Here is a 19,055-nt window from a genome sequence, read left to right on the forward strand (position 1 = left end):
ACAAACAAAGCTCTTATAGCCCTCCCCACACAGACTTCACATATGCCTCTCCCCCAGACACACACACACACACACACACACAGACATACATACACACACACACACACACACACACAGACAAACACACACACACACAGACATACACATACAAATACACACACACAGAGTTGATTTTATTTTAACATGCCAAATGTTTATGCTATGCCTCTGTTTGACTTATACTGATTTTTGGCTTCTTGATGGGAAGTTCCTTGGTCCTTGCACTCCTTAACTTAAAAACAGCTTTCAAACACCATGCAAATGCTACTCATGGTAAAACACAGATACACCTGACATATTAGATGTTTATGGGATAATTTCAAAAAGTATCACTAGCGACCTAAAATGTGTACAAAATGTGGTATAATTTCTATAATTTATCATTTTAGCGTCTTAGTGCTGGAACACAAAGCCAAAACAACGACAACAACAAAATTTCCATTGTCCAGAAACTTTTAGCGCTGGCAAGGACTTCTCATCCATTCAACCAAGAAAGAAAGAAAGAAAGAAAGAAAGAAAGAAAGAAAGAAAGAAAGAAAAAATTTGATGTTTTTTTGAGTGATGAGGAGGGTAAACATTCCGCTGAGTCAGTTACGGGAATGATTTCAGCAGTTCTGTGTAAATCTAACCTTTAGTACTATGCACAACTCTACTGTTGATTGCCAAGAGCTCCCAAAGGATACACACACACACACACACACACACACAGACAGACACACACACACACACACACAGACACACACACACAGATAGACACACATACACACTTCACAAAGTAATGCAAAATACAGGGTATGAAGGAATGAGTATAATTTACTTGGATATTAAAACGTAGAGAGAGAAAAACAAAAACAAAAGATATCATGAAACTCATAAATGCATAAAACAGTTGTTTAATTACAGCGTAGACACGAAATACCAAAGGCCAGACAAGCAGATAGCTAAAAATTAAGAGGTCCAAATCCACCACCTCACTAATGTAGCTACCACTTTTAGGACCCATAGAACTAAAATAGTCAAGCCCATACTTTTAGAGAAATAAACAAAACGTCACAAGGCCTGCTCAGAGGCTTGGGGGCGGTGAGGCCCAGTCAAAACGGTTCCGATTCCCCATGGAAGCAAATCTCTAGTACTGCCTCTCTGAAACATGCAAGGCGGAGACCTTCACCGTTTTGACTCAGTGCAGTCTGATCCACATGCAGCGTCGTCCCTGACAACCATCAGCTGAGTTCTGACTGCCAATGTCCTTTCCCCTCCCTTTCCCTTTCCCCTTATTATGTAACCTATGGGTAAAGTGTGTGTGTGTGTGTGTGTGTGTGTGTGTGTGTGTGTGTGTGAAAGAGAGAGAGAGAGAGAGTAAATTATGTAAATTGCTCTATTATTATTGCTACTACTGTTCAGATTGAGTCTCTGGGCAAAAAGGTGTTAGAACACACCCCAATCACACACCCCAATCACACACTCCAATCACACACCCCAAATTTACATAATTCACATAATTTACTCTATAAGTTAAGTAACCAACCTCCTGCACCTCCTGTCCTGTGCTGAAGGTGTTTTTTTTGGATACCTTTTCACGAAGAGAACCCAATGGACGTTGTATATATTAAGTCATTAATTGTTCATTACCACTGTATGATCACATGGTGGTTTGTAATGGAGTGTATAAGAAAAGACTGTAATAGCATTGTAATGTGAAAATGTTTTTTTTTTTTTATTAGTCTTTTGCCAAAAAAAAAAAAGAAAGATACTTCCACGCTGGAGATCTGAATGTTTGCAGTTAGATAACAAACTGTTGTGAATGCCTATTGCTGAGCGACCTTTTCTTAGGGTCTTTTTTTTTTTTTTTTTTTTTTTTTGCCTGTCAACTCAATGGTAATGTTTAGGTTACGTGTGGCCTCTGTTTCATTCGTGAATGATCAAATAGTAGCCGCACAACCGGGCATGGTAAGGTAGAGTCATTTATGTTCCAGGAGCCAGACGGTAGTCTCAGTCCAAGTGAAGAGGCAGAATCACGCATGGAAAAAAAAAAAAACGAATATTCTTTTTGTTCTGTAACGAAGGTGTATTCACATACTGATTATTATTTGGTGGTCAATGACTTGTATCATTAAGAAGGAGGAAAGGGCGGGGTCTTGACACATATTTATATAGTAACCCTTGTTAGAAGCTGAGAAGGAGAACCATCCATGAATGCCAGGGGTATTCTCAGCGTCCAAAGTGTGTTCTGGATCTCTTACTGACCGAGGTGTTGATGGGCCACCAATTCCGTTCCAAACATTACATTTTCTGACTGATATGACATTTTCTGCCCCAGTTCCGGTGGGCTGGGTAAAACTAGGCTATTCGGATAAAGAACTATGACTATGCTAGCATAGCTAGCATTGGTGAATGTGTGTTGGCTCTATCTGCTTAATTTAGCCAAATCACACCTTACAGCCTGTCGATTCACGCGTTCGTCTCAGAGTTTTTGTTTAAGAGAACCAACAGACGTATACATTACGTTGTATGTATTGATTAGTTTGAGAATTTTTCACTGTGAACTCAAGCCTTGTCGATCGGAGACGCTTCTGACTGTTGCTTCTCGCCCGTGCGCGCTGGCTCCCTGAGGCGTGCAATTGAGGAGTACACGATGACGTACTGGATCATAAATAGGGTCAAACATCTCCTGAAAGCTCAGTGTCTGTCAGTTAACACTGGATACAACTGCGCACAATACAGTGAGAACTTACATGGCTCCAGGGAAGCTGAACAAACTTCATTTAAAACATGCCAGGTAGTGGTATCACATGCAAAACTGGCATTGCTATTGTACAACTTGTACAGACAAAGTCTCAACAAAGTCTCTGACTTTCAGCATCATCATCATTCAAGGGATCTTAAAAAAATGAGTCGATACTTTCCAAAATGTTTGTTTGTTCGTTTATTCACTCTTTTTTCTGCAAAGAGAACATGTATTATACAGGAGGGAATCTGTAGAGGTGTAACATACTGAAAGGAAACAATGTAGAAGAGTTCAGAGCAGAGCTGTGTAGAGGCTTGTTGAGAGCAGCATTTGGACACAATAACTGAGCTGCTATGGAGTGCAGCCAAAGAGGAGGTTCTCTGTGAGTATCTCCATCCCCTTATAGGACTCTCTGAGGGCTTCACTCAACTTACTCTCCTCCTCCGTGGGCCACCGCTCAATCCATGTCCTCTCTCCCAGAGTGTACTGGTATCTTCACAGAGAAAGCAGAGCAGTAGGAATATATCACTCACATGAAGAAAGCAACAGATCAGAGACATAGATTTGTATTTTTCTCTCTCTCTCTCTCTCTCTCTCTCTCTTCTTTTCAACAGATGGACATATACTCTGAGACACAAAAATACAGTTCTCTCCTATTCAAATCAGAACACACACAGATACTTGTGCTCACACACAGACAGGCACACACCTTCCATTAGCCAGCACTGGCAGGTTAGAGAGGCCTATGATCAGATAGCTTTTGCCTTCCTCCAGGCCCAGGGCTTGGTGACACAGGGATGTGGAAGCGAATGGGCGCTGCTCTCCAAACACGTTTTTGTCTATACCTGGAGAAAAGCATTTCAGTTAAGTTTATATTCAAAATTTAGTCCAAATTCATATTAATTGTGCATGTGTGTGTGTGTGTGTGTGTGTGTGTAAAATTTATATAATTTCCAGCTTGACTAAGTAAGTTATAATAGTATCACTAATACCGCAGTCATTTCACATAAACTAAATGATCTAGTAAGTACAGTGTATATGTTTACCAGCACTTTGAGAAGATTATTTACAGCAGTGTTCGTTTGTCGTTTGTGAGGTCACAGACTCACTAGCTGTTCTAGAACATGTCTGTCACTAATGGCGACACATGAATGCTTTTTTTTTTTCCTTTGGACTAACACAGAACATTAAACTATCTGTAGACGTACTCAGTTTGTGAACTTCTGTAATCTTCATGTGGTAGATGTATGTCTCCTGGGACGTGTCTTCCTCAGAGCTTTCTAATGTCGCTCTGTAGACTTAAAATACAAGTTTTAGTTAGCCTGGTGTTTTATTCAATATGAGAGATGCACATATGCACATACAGCAATTTACACGTTACCATAGTCTGTGGCATTGTTACAGGCCGTGATGGTGCGTTTGTTCTCATCCAGTCTCTCACTTCTCTGGAGACTGCACATATCTGAAGACAGAGTGTTTTATACAACCATGCTGTTGAGTCTAACCAAATGATGGAGCTTGTGTAACACCAGCCTGCCTTTCGCCCAATGCGTTCTGGGACAGGTTCCAGGAACCCCACAGCCATAATTAGGATAAGCGACTTGGAAAATGAGTTAATGAATGAATGAATGAATGAGTGTAACACCAGTGATTTCTCGAGAACCATAACTATAGGGATAATTAAACGTGTTGCCTCACCATACATTTGGCATTCTTACCCTCTTTCTTTACGCAAGGAATGACTGAGGACCCTTCTGCCATGTTTGGGTGGTAGAACCTCACACAACGATTCTCTATGACAAGAGGTTAGGCAAAACAGAGCAACAGGCATGTTACAAAAACTAAGTAAAAAGATTTTTAATGGCAACTGTCGTGCCAATGGTGCACTAAAACGTCGAGCCCGGTGTGTGTTAGGTGTTAAGGTGAGTGGTTTTTGCTTTGGCGTGCATTGGTCCTGATCACAGAGAGGCTTGGGCCATAAAAAGGGCCAAAGAGACAGAAGGCGAAGAGCGTCAGGGAGGGAAACAGGCGGACGTGAGGAGAGTCTGTACGATGCTTCACCTCAGAATCACCGAAAGACATTTATCAGCCCACGTGTCGCAGCGTAAAAAGTCCCTGCTCAAATTGTCGCCCAACACAACCTTCTCCCACATCATAAACTTCATATATCTACCGTATATCACGTAAAAGTATTTGAAAAGAGAAAGAAAAATAATTAAAAAAAGAGGAATCTAAAAGAAAAAAGTGATTATGTGTGCATATGTGTGAGACAGAGTGAGAGAGAGAGAGAGAGAGAGAGAGAGAGAGAAACTCACTCTCAAAATTATATCCATAAACAGTGACTTCAGCTGGCTGTAGCATTCCCACATTGAGAATGTTGTGCATCCTGAAAGCAATCTTATCTGTTGTTTTTAAAGAAATCTGAAGAGAGAGACAGAGACAGAGACAGAGACAGGGACAGAGAAAGGAGAGAGGGGCACAGGGTGTGCTCTGAGTATAAAATTACTGAAAACACATGATACCATGTACCATAATATCACAAACTAACCAAAGTGAATTGTTTTCTGGGTCTCTTATGCAATGTTTCTCCAATACCTGATCCAGGTAGATGATGAGGGAGCCTCTGTCTTCGACTGGTTTATCCACCTCAAAATTCAGGATGTACCTGTCTCGCCTACTGCTTAACTAATTTTGAAGTATCATGTTACAAACATTATGCAAACAAACAAAACACTTTAAAATAAATCAAAGGAATCGTCTGACAGATTATGTTTTAGACTGTTCTCGTCACCTCAGCCAAATCGTTCTTGTCCACATCGAAACCTGTCAGCAAGCCCACATCCAAAATGGACACAGCGAAATCTCTTTCCTCAGACTTATAACTACATTAAAGAACAAAACAGAACCAAATACACAAACGCAAATGCACGCATGCACGCACATGCACACACACACACACACACGCGCGCGCACACACGCACACACACACGCACACACACACACATACACAAACATTTTTTTTAAGATGGTGACACATTCAAAACCAGAGATCTGCTTCACTCTTTTCACCTGAACCTTCACATTAAACACTTACTTGGGCATTATGTGGGCACTTCATCACTTACTTTATTTATGTATGTATGTATGTATGTATGTATATATGTACCTATCTATCCATCTATCTGTCTGTCTGTCTGTCTGTTTGCCTGCCTGCCTGCCTGCCTGCCTGTCTATCTATCTATCTATCTATCTATCTATCTATCTATCTATCTATCTGTCTGTCTGTCTGTCTGTCTGTCTGTCTGTCTTTGTACCATGCCCTAATTGTTGTCTCTGTTTCTTCAAGTTTTTTTATTTGTGACACAAGGCTAAGCTGTTGTTATCTAATTGTTGTTATCTGTTATTCTAATTCTTTTGTGATTTCCGTTTGTGTGTAGTCATTGCGCTGTTTTTTCCCTTTTCTTATTTGGCTTGCTCAAGAAATGCTTCGGTAACAGAGGTTTATTCCACACAATGAATCCAGCTATACCTCGTAAAATGGCCATTGACAAGAAGCCCTCTATGAAAATTAACTGCTCATCCTATATGCTGGACCTAACAGAGACATTATATTGGTCAACCTTACATTATATCCTAAAAATGCCCTCTGAATGTATCTGCCCCATTTCACCCTCAAAAATAAACTGGTTCTGTCCCAAGAATTCAAATTTTTTTTTAAAGTTGTACTCAAGTAAATATCTGCAATTACTCACAACACCTCAATGGTCAGTTGGTAAGTTTCTATTGCTCCAGGATAAGATACTATGAGAGAGAGAGAGAGAGAGAGAGAGAGAGAGAGAGAGAGAGAGAGAGAGAGAGAATCAGTTCACTTAAATGGTCTCAGATCAATATTATCTTTTTAGTGCTTTTTAGTTGTTGATTTCGTACTGTCAGCTTGTTTCTCCATTTTCAATTTCAGATCAAAATGTCTGCAGTCTCTCTCCTTTGTAAACCGTTTGGTGTAGTACAGAGTCGATACCTGAGGTATGGGCCAGACAAGATTGTCACTCATTGGTTATAACTCAGGCAGTTATTATACCTTATATAGCACTTTCACAGTGATTCTGAGGGTGACACTTACTGAAACAGTGGCCTTGCCGGTACCTTTGGCAGTGACAGTGAGGTTCTGGCCAATGTGGAGCTGTGGATATAAAAATTGTTTTGTTTTTTTTTCCTTTTTTTTTTTGTTGAAAGAAGGTGCCTCGTTATATTACATGCTCTTACCATGCACTTACAAAAATATTTATGGTCTTTGATTAATGATATGAACCAAATTATAATCAGTTGTTCATTATTAAATGTTCATGTATACTGATATACATTAGCAGAGTTCTCTACGAATGTCTAGACACACAACTGCTTACAGAAAAGTTTTTAAAAGGATTTGTACTTTGTGAGTCTGGTGTTCAGAATCAGCCCATACTGTAGACTAATGAAAAAGCTTTTGACTGAGGTAGATTTTCAGTAACTCCCACTTTTGAGCCTTTGTTAACTATGAATAAGTGTCAATGTGTGGTATCACATCATGACGCTAAAAGACCACTGAACTGTCATGGAGAGATCACCTGTATGCAAGTCATATTCTTTTAATACCTCAGGAGGTACAGCTATACATTGCTTAAATTCAGCTAATCCGGACTTTTGAGTGAAATTCAAAAGAAAAAAAAAGAAAAGATCCTCAGAATGTAATATTGTAAATGCGTGTTTTTTCCTCCGGTATTTTAACTGTTTAAATTCTCCTTTGTCTCCTCCTACCTTGTCTGAGCGTAGCAGGTGGGAGTTTTCACTGTTAAAGGACCACTTGATGGGTCTCTGTCTGCCAGAAATCTGAATATCCACATCTAGATTTCTATCTTGTTGCTTCTTCCCCTGTACACGGTATTCTGCCACAGCCTGGAACACCATAATGGTTGCCTAGGAAACAAACAGCAATAGTGGTTGACACCTCAGTAATTATTCAAAATGTTCAGAAGGTTGGTTTTCAGCTCTGTGACAGCTACCAATTTAATATCATATACTATACTTTGATGCTAAAGAAGAGCAAACTGGAGATTAATTTAAATCTGAACCTAGTGCTGGAACCTTTTTTTTGTGTGTGTGTAGGGTAGACAACCTACATCCTTTTTGGCCAAACATACACTGACTGCAGATTTGGCTACAAGTTCATCAACTTTGAGATTGCATCAAACTCAGTAACAATAATTTTTTTTTTTTTTTTTAATGAAACAGGAACTGGTTGCTACACTGGATTTTACAGAGAATGCAGTGAACTTCATTTGATGACATGAAGATAGAAAATAAACTTTACATAAGAGACAAAATGTCCAGCATTACTACAGACAGTAGTTGAGTTCCATGTTAAACAGTCACTTCCTTGCGAACCTCAGGACATCCTCTATTTCAGCGATTATACTGTTCTGTTTGACTGTCTGTAGTATGAGAATGATCAGTGATTATACTGTTCAGTTTGACTGTCTGTAGTATGAGAATGATCAGTGATTATACTGTTCAGTTTGACTGTCTGTAGTATGAGAATGATCAGTGATTATGCTGTTCAGTTTGACTGTCTGTAGTATGAGAATGATCAGTGATTATGCTGTTCAGTTTGACTGTCTGTAGTATGAGAATGATCAGTGATTATACTGTTCAGTTTGACTGTCTGTAGTAGGAGAGTGATCAGTGATTATGCTGTTCAGTTTGACTGTAGTATGAGAATGATCAGTGATTATACTGTTCAGTTTGACTGTCTGTAGTATGAGAATGATCTGAGATGTTCTGAGAGAGAATACCTGTGTAGCGCCACTTCCTCCATAGTGAGTTTGCTGTCTGTTCAGCCAGTGAACTACCTGTCCTGCTTTGTCAAAGTCATTGGCTTTGACCAGTGCTAACAGGGCATAGGCTGTGGCCTCTAGTGTGAAATGATGGGCACCAGGGACTTCCCAGTAAATGTCATCTGTATAGAGGATAAAAGGAAAGATGAGTTTTATTTCATAGCAGTACTATCAATAGTGTTTTTCAGCACAGCCAAGTGTTTCTTCAATTTATCATCTCACTGTTAGCCTTTAGTAATTTCCCAAAGTCAGCAAGGTCTAGCGTGTGTCTAAAAGACCAGCTCTGTTCATTGACAGAGACACTTTTCCACCTTATGGACAGATTTCCTAAATACATTTATAGGTCATTTCATTGATTCCCAGTTTGAGTTTGATTAAAAGAAGTTATAAAAATGCCACTGACTTGTGTGTTTGAAATCAGAACAAAAGAGAAAGTGAAGGACCTTTTCCTTGAGTTGAGTGCCTCATTAGAGTGTCTTTATCAAGTTTTCCTGTGTTGGCCAGTGCGTAAGACGACATCGCAACAGCATAAGGATTCGTCAAAGATCGCAGCCGATGCTCTAAATACTCCACAGATTTCTTGATAGAGTTTGGAAGACTCTGAAGTGGAGATAGAGAGAGAGAGATCTATTACAGCCAGAGAAATGTATCAAATCTCCATCTATAGAGTTGTTTTAAGGTGATAACGCAACAGTGGAACAATGAGAAATGGTGACTGTTTCATTTAATATTAGGTACTATGTGCATCAGCATATCTAGATTCTAAGACAGCCATCCAAAGCAGTCGGGTTGCAAGAAAAACAAAGGACTTCAACATTTAGATTGTGACTGTTTACTGTATGACAAATAAATTAATTAAACGTTACCTGAAGAAACACGACATAATGCAAATCCAGCTGATGGATGGATGGATGGATGGATGGATGGATGGATGGATGGATGGATGGATGGATGGATGGATGGGGAAAACAGCTTTTGGAAGTATGGGATTTACTCACCTCAGTGGTGTCTACACAGAATTTGCTGCCTTCCTGCATAGCAATGAGCACAAAAGCTGTCAGAGTCACTTCTTCATCTTTCGTTCGCAAGCCACCCTGCAAACAGAGTGTGATCATAACACATTATAACACAAGCTCTCCGTAAACTGTGAAGCCCCGTAAAGCATGGATTTGAACAAGTTGTTCACTTTGGAGAGGCTGTAGACTAAACATGTGTGAATAAACTCACTATAGAGTGATATAAAAAGTGGCACCACTTTGCAATCAGACTACCCTTATAAAGGGTTTATGAATGCTTGATAATTAGTTTATTAATTAGGTTGTGAACACTTTATGAATCATTATTAATGAACTGTTATAATGCATTAGAGAAAAAGGGTAACCGTGACCTGTTGCTTGGCAAATAGTGAGCCCACATTTATCTGTACTGTTAAGCCTCAGATCTCAATCAGTTACTTAGCTTAGTTTGTCTTCTCCACCAGCCAACTGTCAACTTCATCAGATATTTGTTAATAAGCTACTAGTATTTGGCATATCAAATTAATACAACAAATCACCACATTCATACACTAGGGCCTTGCTAATATTGTTTATCTTGACATTTTCAGCATGCTATCAGCAGCCGTCCTCATTATTATCACAGGTGTTGATATGACATATGCTATCAGGTTGTTATGGACACTGGATATTAAAGTGGCATATTGTGATGCAAGTTGGTGGGGGGGGGGGGGGGGGGGGCTTCCCAGCATGCCTTGGGCTGATGGACTGTTGTTTAGCCCAAGATCATAATTGTTAAGTTTAATATTCAATAATAATAATACTCATTAATAATAACAATAACATAATTGTTATGTTTCCCATTGTGTCTGGTAGAAGTGTATGTGTATGTTCATCATGCAGTCTTAGTGTTGTGTTGTTAATGTTATATGTGTACCATAAATGTAATTGTCTGTGTGAATGATGTAGCTCCCTCCTACCTTGTCAGCACATTGAGTGTGCTATTTCCTGATTTGCACTGTCGCAAAATAAAAAGTGTGTTGGCAAAAGACCCAAAGCAGTGTCATCACTCTGGAGAAAACCCAACAACTCATTAATAAATGGTGATGTGTTTAAACTGTAAAACAAGGCTCCCTTTTGCCAGTTATAGATGGTAGTAACTCATTAGTAAATGAGTTTCACATTCTGACTGACAAAGGGACAAGATAAAGTAAGCTAATCAACTAGCAAGATCTGAGATTTAACAGAATAGACATATAAAATGTGCAGCAGTGACTTGATCTTGCCAAATAGTGAGCCCACATCCATGTATGAAAACTGTGTTATAACTTCTTTATAATTGTTTATTAATCTTTATTAATCTTAAAAATCCTTTATAAGGGTAGTCTTATTGTAAAGTGGTACCTACAAAGTTAACCCTAACAGTAACTGAAACTCATGATAACTTACCATCATCTCACTATGGAATACAGGAGAATCCTCCATGAACTTGCCATCAGGAAGCTGTGTGTTCAGAATCAGCCACTTGAGGGCGCTGCAAATCACATTTTTCTCGATGAAGATGAGGTCGCTGGCCATAGTAAAAACTTTGGCCACATATGCTGTCAGCCTTTAACCAACAAACACATTGTTAAACACCAGACATTTGTGAGTTTGAATTTTAATTCATATGATAATGAATGATACAGAAGATCTGACATCACTGTTTACCATGTACTGCTTCTTCTATTGATCCATGTAGCATAAGAACCGTCAGATTTACGAAAGCTAAGCATACGTTGGTAACCTAGGCAACAGGAACATTTCAAAAATTCACTTGGTTACAAGAAGCACTCACCAAAAGTGCAATTATTCCCATTAAAATGATGCAGTGTCTCATTTAGAAATTGGAACAATCAGTATCTCTACAAATAACTGCCGCTTGTTAATGTATGATAATAATAAGCTAATACGACACTAATGCATGCTAATAATTAGAGTTGAGATTGTAGTTTAGATTGAAATTATATTTAATTTTTATTATATTTATTGTTGCTAGTAATTCACTGTCTGTGTCAGGTGTGCTTGTTATGTCTAGGTTCGTAATATGAAGGGTTTTTTTTATTGTATGTTTTAGAAGTTTTACTCTTAGTACTTTCTTTTACTCAGTACTTTCTGTTTTTTACCCAGTACTTTCTGTTCTTACTCTGTACTTTCTGTTTTCACTCAGTACTTTCTGTTGTCATATTTATTACTCAATATTTTTTATTAATTTATTTATTTATTTATTTTTCCTCAGTATTTATTGTGTGTTATTTATTGTTTTATGTGGTATTTATTTTTTATTTGTTTTATGTGGCACAGTGGTCCTTGTGTAACGCAATCTCGTTCCCCTGTATATATGAGTCATGCATATGTGGAAATGACAATAAAAGCAGTCCAAGTCTAAGTCTAATTTTAGTCAATGCGTGCGTCATTCATAAAATCACATATCTAAACTTTTATTGCAGTTTTTACTGACTGCTTAAAAACAATTCACACAAAATAATTAATATAAAAGCAATTAACACACAACTCAACAAAAGACAAACATACAGATAAATGATCAAAATCACATAGTTGTATACATATGTGTGTGTGTGTGTGTGTGTGTGTGTGTGTATTTATATATACAAACTCTGTCAAACCCTGTCTGTGTCCCTGATCAACCGTCTTGTCATAAAGATCTTTGATTTGGACATGCACCCAGTCTCTGGACTTTTACCTCACAACAAAAAACTAATTTCAGCAAACCGTTAGTTACAAAGGGTCACTGACCAGTGGTGATGTGTCTAATGGCCTCGTTTCTGCGGTTCAGTCCCACGCGATCCCACTGCTTGGTGTTGTCCAGGTAGTGCGTGGCGATGAGGGAAAGGGTCATGTAAATCATAACTGTTTCTGCATTCCCACTGGGCTGGACGATGAGGGAGCCCATGAAGTCTCCACTGATTGCCTGCTCAAGGGCCTGACTCATCTCTTCACCTGGAGAACAAAGGACAAGGATTCTGTAAAATAGTATACTGAGATGCCAGTATGCCTGCAAATTGTGTGTGTGTGTGTGTGTGTGTGTGTGTGTGTGTGTGTGTGTGTGTGTGTTTTACCTGTCACTGTTATGTGTGTGCTAGCTGGGGTGTTGGGCACTTGTCCTTTTGGAGGGTCACTCCTGACAAACTCAACCTGTTCACCACCTAAGTGAAGAGAGAGAGAGAGAGAGATGTTTCATGACATATTGAGCTGTTATTAAACTACAAGCTGATTATCGTTGTGTTTATCAAATTCTGCTTCTCTTACCATGTTTAACTGGGTTTAGCTCCAGATTCTTCACTTTAAGCCTGGTTAACACACCCTCAGGCTGGTGGACAGGGACAAAGAATAAACATGTTGTGTGCTATAGAAACATGTGTTACTTTGTAGCACAATACACGATCAGAACCATTAGTCTGAACTAATTGCTATACTGGTTACATTCTGTCAGCTGATATGTACATATGATCTTCTTTCTTTGATTGCAGTTTCAGCTGGAGCCAGCAGGTAGCAGCACAAAGTCATGAATTCAAAAAAGACATTCTCCTCAGATCAGTCAATGTGAAGAAATCTGACTGATACTGCCTAAACCACATAATCCACTTCAAACTTGTATCATGACATCACAATATCAAAGGTATTAAGACTGACCATTTTGAACTTCTTTTTTTTTATTCTCCTATAGTTCCTGATTTAGATTTAAAACTGAGACAAAATGTAAACTCACCACCACACGCAGTTCCTTCCTGATGCCGTCTGTGTTTACACCTTCCGGGTCAAAGGCTTTCACTTCGATAGAGTGCTCACCCAGTTCCATTGGGATGATGACAAAAGGCACAGCACGGGTAGACATTTTATTCACCCTCACATGGGTGCGGTATCTGCCCCTCTTGCTGGCAGAACTACACACATTTTCAGTCTCCATCAACTCCACTCGCACCTGAAAAAGAGAACCAGCCAATCATGTCTCAGCACAGATGACATGGGTCATCTAATTGTGCCACAGCAAGCCACCAGACAGAAACTGAAAACCGAATATTGTTTATTTTCAGTAAAGTTACACATTCACCTTGAACAGGGATGCCAGTCACTAAGAGCAAGACAAATTTAGCCCATAAAATGCCATTAATAAACAGAAACTACCTTTTCTATGTCATAGTCACTGTAGTTATGCAGGATGGCTTTGATCTCTACTTCTTCATTGCGCACAGCTGAATAAGGCAACTTCAGATCAATGAAGAAATCTCTCACAACAACCATCTCATAGGGGTCTGCCACACAGATACCTAAACAAAGAGATTCAAACAGATGCTTGATCTGTTAAGATCCAATATTAATCTTGATATTAAAAAAAAAGTTAAAGAGAGCCAGACAGATGACAAGACAACTGGGATCCTGACCATGAGACTGAGACAGGCTGATAGCTGTGATTTCCCAGGTGGTGATGGAATCTTTCAGGAAGCTGCTCTTGGTAATAGATGTTGTGGAACTAAAATAGAGAAGGAGAAATATTCATTCCAAAGGATTCTAAGAAATGGAAACGTGGGGAAGTTTTAAACTGAAAATCTGGAAATGTTATTATAGCTAAAATATTTACAAAAGAAACTAACCATCTTTTCAAGACTTTGGTTTTCAAAGTTTTGTACAGTCTGAATAATTGGAAAGTACCCTAAAATGAAAATATTATGTTTTATAGAAATATATCCTTCCTCAATATATCCTTTCAGTAGCTTAATTAAAATTTTGCTCAAAGTAATTCTCAGTAAAGTAAAATAAACTAAATAAAATCATCTTAAAATAATTCTTATCTTTACAGTGAACCTCTTTCTTCTATATCTAACTGCATCTATACCCGACTATTAGGAAAAACTACAATTCCCACAAACTGTTGCCTGTTGTTTGCAGGACACCGAGGAAGATGATCAGTTTGCCACCACAGTCAACTTTCTGGGATAGTAATCAGTGTCTATGGAGCATCTGTACCACACAGTTAAAGAAATGCATTTCCCACAAACCATGGCTTGATGTCTGGACACTGAGGAAGCAGTTCATCTTCCCAAAGCCAGGTTTCTGGGAGCTGATTACGTGATACGATGTCATCAGAATCCACAGAGAATGCACTATCAACTATATCTAAAACACAGACACACACACAAAGTTAAGTGGTTTTACATATTTGAATGTGGCCCACTCCATATTGTTGTTCTTTCTGTTGAGAGCTAAAATGTTTCTTGATATCAGACTTTACGTTTGTGAATATATTAATTATGGTCTGATTGAGCTGAGTGTGTGTGTGTGTGTGTGTGTGTGTGAGTGTTTTACCTGTCTCAGCTGTGTGTCTGCTGACTCGTTTACCAGGTACCTGACCTTTTGTCCTCTCGCTCCCGATAACCTCATCCCGTTCAACACCTGAGAAGAGAGAGAAAGAGAAAGAATGACAAAAATAGAGAGATGGTTATGGTGTAGATAAGCTCTGTGTGTGTGTGTGTGTGTGTGTGTGTGTGGATAGTTGTGGTGTAAATGAATATGGCTGTTAATATGGATTAAATCAGGACTGACATAGTTTTAATGAAGTGTAGGGGTCGCCAGGTCCGTAAACCATACTACCCATAATTCCCTGTTTGACTGCATGGGTAATCTGTACCCATCTTCTCAGGTTTCACTGTAACGGTATTGGTTACAGCAATGGAGCAGATACAGTGATGACGCAATTTTCGCCATAAAACCGCGGAAAATTCCAAACTTTCCCTCTTTTTTAGCTTTTTTTAGCTCTTTTCCATTCTCCGCAATTCTGCAACTCCCTAGCAGCGGCTTGCTCTAGCAGCAGCTCGCTTGCAGCGGGTGTCTCTTTTCTCTGCCGAAGAAAAGGACAGCGTAACAAAGAAGCGAGACATTTGTACAACCAAAGTTTAATTTACTTTCTCTCGCGCAGTTGCAACTTTAACTTCTACCGGCTAGTTACACTGTAACGCACACAGTAATCGACGGAAGAAAAGGCGACCGGATCCCTTTCTACTTCTTTAAATGTCGACGAACTAAATCAAGAACCCTTAAAGATCATCGGACGAGTAACGGAGCCCCGAAGATCTTCAAGTGACAAGGAAAGGAACTTCTCTCTGGACCTGCGAATCGCACTGCTCATCAGACTACCAAAGACGCACCTTCGGTCGCCACGCAATGAGCTATTCAAAGTAAGGCTGGCATCTGGGCATACTTTAGTATTAAGATCATACGCAGTTAACGTGAAGAAAGTGTTATCATTTGAATTCTTTTATGATTTTAATGTACACGCTGTATTTCATGTACGATGCGTTTTTTTTAGCCGTTTATTATTTTCTTGTGAAGGATAGATCTGGCATGCGTTCTCTCTCTCTCTAACTCCCTTTTTCTGATTGCACACCTCCAACATTGGGATTGCAGCGTGACTTAAGGGTTGGGTAGAGTTGTTGAGTTTAGGGCCTACTTACTTGAGACTAGCTCTCAAGTTAGACATTCTTTGGTCTCTCGCACACATGCGATTCTCGTTGCCACCCCCACTCTAGTTGGTGCCTAGCACACACGCTTGCGCACTAAATCCTCATACCACGCGTACCTCTTGCTGTACACATGCGCACAGCCTCTCTCCCTCGCTCCTCCTCCTCTCTTCTGTGCGCCTGCGCAGAGCCTCTCTCCAAAGAACTCCTCCCTCTCTCTTCAGTGCGCAGCTGGGCACACGCCCACATACACGCACGCGCTCTCTCTCTCTCGCTCTCTCTCTCACACACACACACACACACACACACTCATCTCTGGTCTAACACTCATTCAGTTCTACACTGAATGCCTGTACATAGACTCATCACCATTTTGTTACCCTTTGATCATTCTATTTGCTGCTGATTATTGATTGTACCATATCAGTATTGGTTTGCCAAGTAGTATTGATTATGTTAATAAATAGTATCATTGAAATAAACTGTTGTCCTGTCTGTTTCTGCCGCAGTATCTACTGAATGCCAACCTCTGCCATCAAAGCACTCCCAATTACCTTCAACCTGGTTGTTCATGAGTGTTATGGGTTTAGTAGTGTAATTGCAATACATTAGTACTGCAATACTCTCTAAGACTGTAGCACAGTGTTACAGCTAGCTTATCCCATTAATCTTAGTTGTTTAATTAATAAAATATTGAACATCGAAATTAATGGTTAATAAATTTTATGAGACTGATTTATGAGACTGATTTATAGATCCTACCACACCTACATCTTTTGGTGTCTCTGTGTTAGGATTGCAATTGCACCTACATCTTTTGGTGCCCCATGTGAGGAATGGTATTGTTGGCTTCTGTGATATTGTTGCAATAACAGACAAGAATTTAGTTGCTTAGCAATCCTAGGTCTACCAGGTAACATTTCTGGTCAATTCTGAAATTAAAAGAATTTATAAATTCTTAGACCTGCCCCTAGGTTTTGACGCTTGATAACCTAAAGCTTGTCACAGGAGTAGCGTTCCAGTTGTGCTTACAAACAAGTACATTTTGGTGATTGTGGTTTGAGTAATTTCAACTAGTTAAGCTTACATGTTAAGAGAGAACTTAGTGATAACCATCACTCTTGTACTAACGCCCATTAAGCCTCGATAGTGTTGCCATCCAGCGCTTGCTATTGCTGTCAGCCAGTCCAGAGAAGCCCTCTCTACAGAAACTGGAAGAGTTTCTGTCCAGTACTTGAATACTACAATATTCAGTACTAGTTTAGCCGTTAGAATTAACCGCCTTAATTCAACTGCTTCTTTAACTTAGCCACAGCGTGCTGACGGTCCTGTGAAGCTAACTGAAGCCATAGAGTTTTGTACCCCAACTTGTTACTTCCACATGTTCCAGCTTGAGTGAATGAGTGAAAAGCATTGTACCGCTTAGCTGTTACTGCCCTGTGTTTCAGCTCGCGTGAACCTAAGAAGTTGTGTACTGCCAAGCTATAAGCTCTACTACGTAGTCTAGCTTGTGGCAGAAACCAGTAAGCTATATGTGCCGCAAAGTTGTTATTGTCCCCACAGTTAAGCTTGCGTTATTCTTGGTGGTCAACCACCAATACTGTTGTAACTAAGGCCATAAGGTAATGCTGTAGCTACCCTGTACTATAGATAGTCACCCTTCAAAGAGTGTGAACAAGCCACTCTGTTTTGGTTAGGCTAGTGTACTGACCCAGCTACACTGCAAGGTGCTTGCCGCTGCAACACCATAGCCATCCCTGGTAGTTTTCTCACTGAGAAACCTTTAAGCTACATTGCCCTCAAATTGTACCACAACGATGGAGAGCCTTATGGTAGAACAGTTTATCTCTACTGTAGCACAAAGCCTAACGCCTGGTTACCTCGAGTTTATTAATAACTTGAACTTCAGTAAGTGTAGGGAAGAAATAAACTCCTTATTTACAGAGAAGTCTGATGTACACACCGTGTCCAAACTACTTCTGAACCTCCACAGGCAAACTAGCCTTGCCACCCAGAGCAATGCAGCTCAGATGGAGGAAATAAGAATGCTTAGAGCGCAGAATGCTAGTCTCATCCATGAGGTCAAGACTGCAAATAGAAAAGCAATGCGCTACTTAGAAGATCTGCATTCTGCAGAATCTGATCTCTGCTCCCACAAGGAGGAGCTATTCCAGCTAAGAAGCAATCAACTCACCCAGCCACAGTTGTTTAAGGCTTCATCATTGCTTCAGCAGACTGACATCCTTGATGAACATGTTCCATTAGCACAAGAAAACGCTGATGATCAGGTTAAGAGGAAAGCCTCACCTAGTCATAGATCAGGAACCCCGTTTGATCTTGTGCCACCTGTTCAGTCTTTCCTTGGCATGCCTCATTCTCCCCTCAAAAATGGGAAAGGGGGGTCCAGCCCTGATTCTGGTTACTGTGATCCACCCTCATATACTGGTTCAGCCATAGATTCTCAAGATTATTCAGATAGGTCAGAGTACTTCACCAGGGGACATAGAAGGGAACAAGTCTGCAATGATCCCTCTAATACATGTACCAGCCCTTCTTCTAGGCAACAGGGACATGAAACCTTCATCCCTGCTCATCCCTCCAAAGGGGGGACTAGAACGCCTTCTGAATGTTTAGACTCATTCCCTTACCATCAGGAGAGTGATGAATCTTATTCAGTTTCAGCCTCTCAACCAGAGAGAGGACAACAAAGGCGACGTGGTGAACAGGCTCACGTCAATTCTGGCTTAGTCTCGCCTTCTCCTCAGAAGACTCCAAAAGGTCTTCGCCTTAAAGAGCTAGAGCTGATGGCCGACGACATTGAACATTTTGATCCAGACAACTGCGATCACAACATTGATAATTATCTGAGACAGATAGAACTCAGTCTCTCTGACTTGCCCCATGCTACCCA

General features: G+C 39.9%; 1 pseudogene; it reads right to left on the bottom strand.

Annotated features, from left to right (window-relative positions):
- Positions 1-2,958: 2,958 nt before the first annotated feature.
- LOC115816566 (complement C3-like) overlaps positions 2,959-19,055 on the bottom strand; it is a 31,917-nt pseudogene continuing 15,820 nt past the window's right edge.

This window comes from Chanos chanos, chromosome 7 (assembly GCF_902362185.1).
Source record: "Chanos chanos chromosome 7, fChaCha1.1, whole genome shotgun sequence".
Lineage (NCBI taxonomy): Eukaryota > Metazoa > Chordata > Actinopteri > Gonorynchiformes > Chanidae > Chanos > Chanos chanos.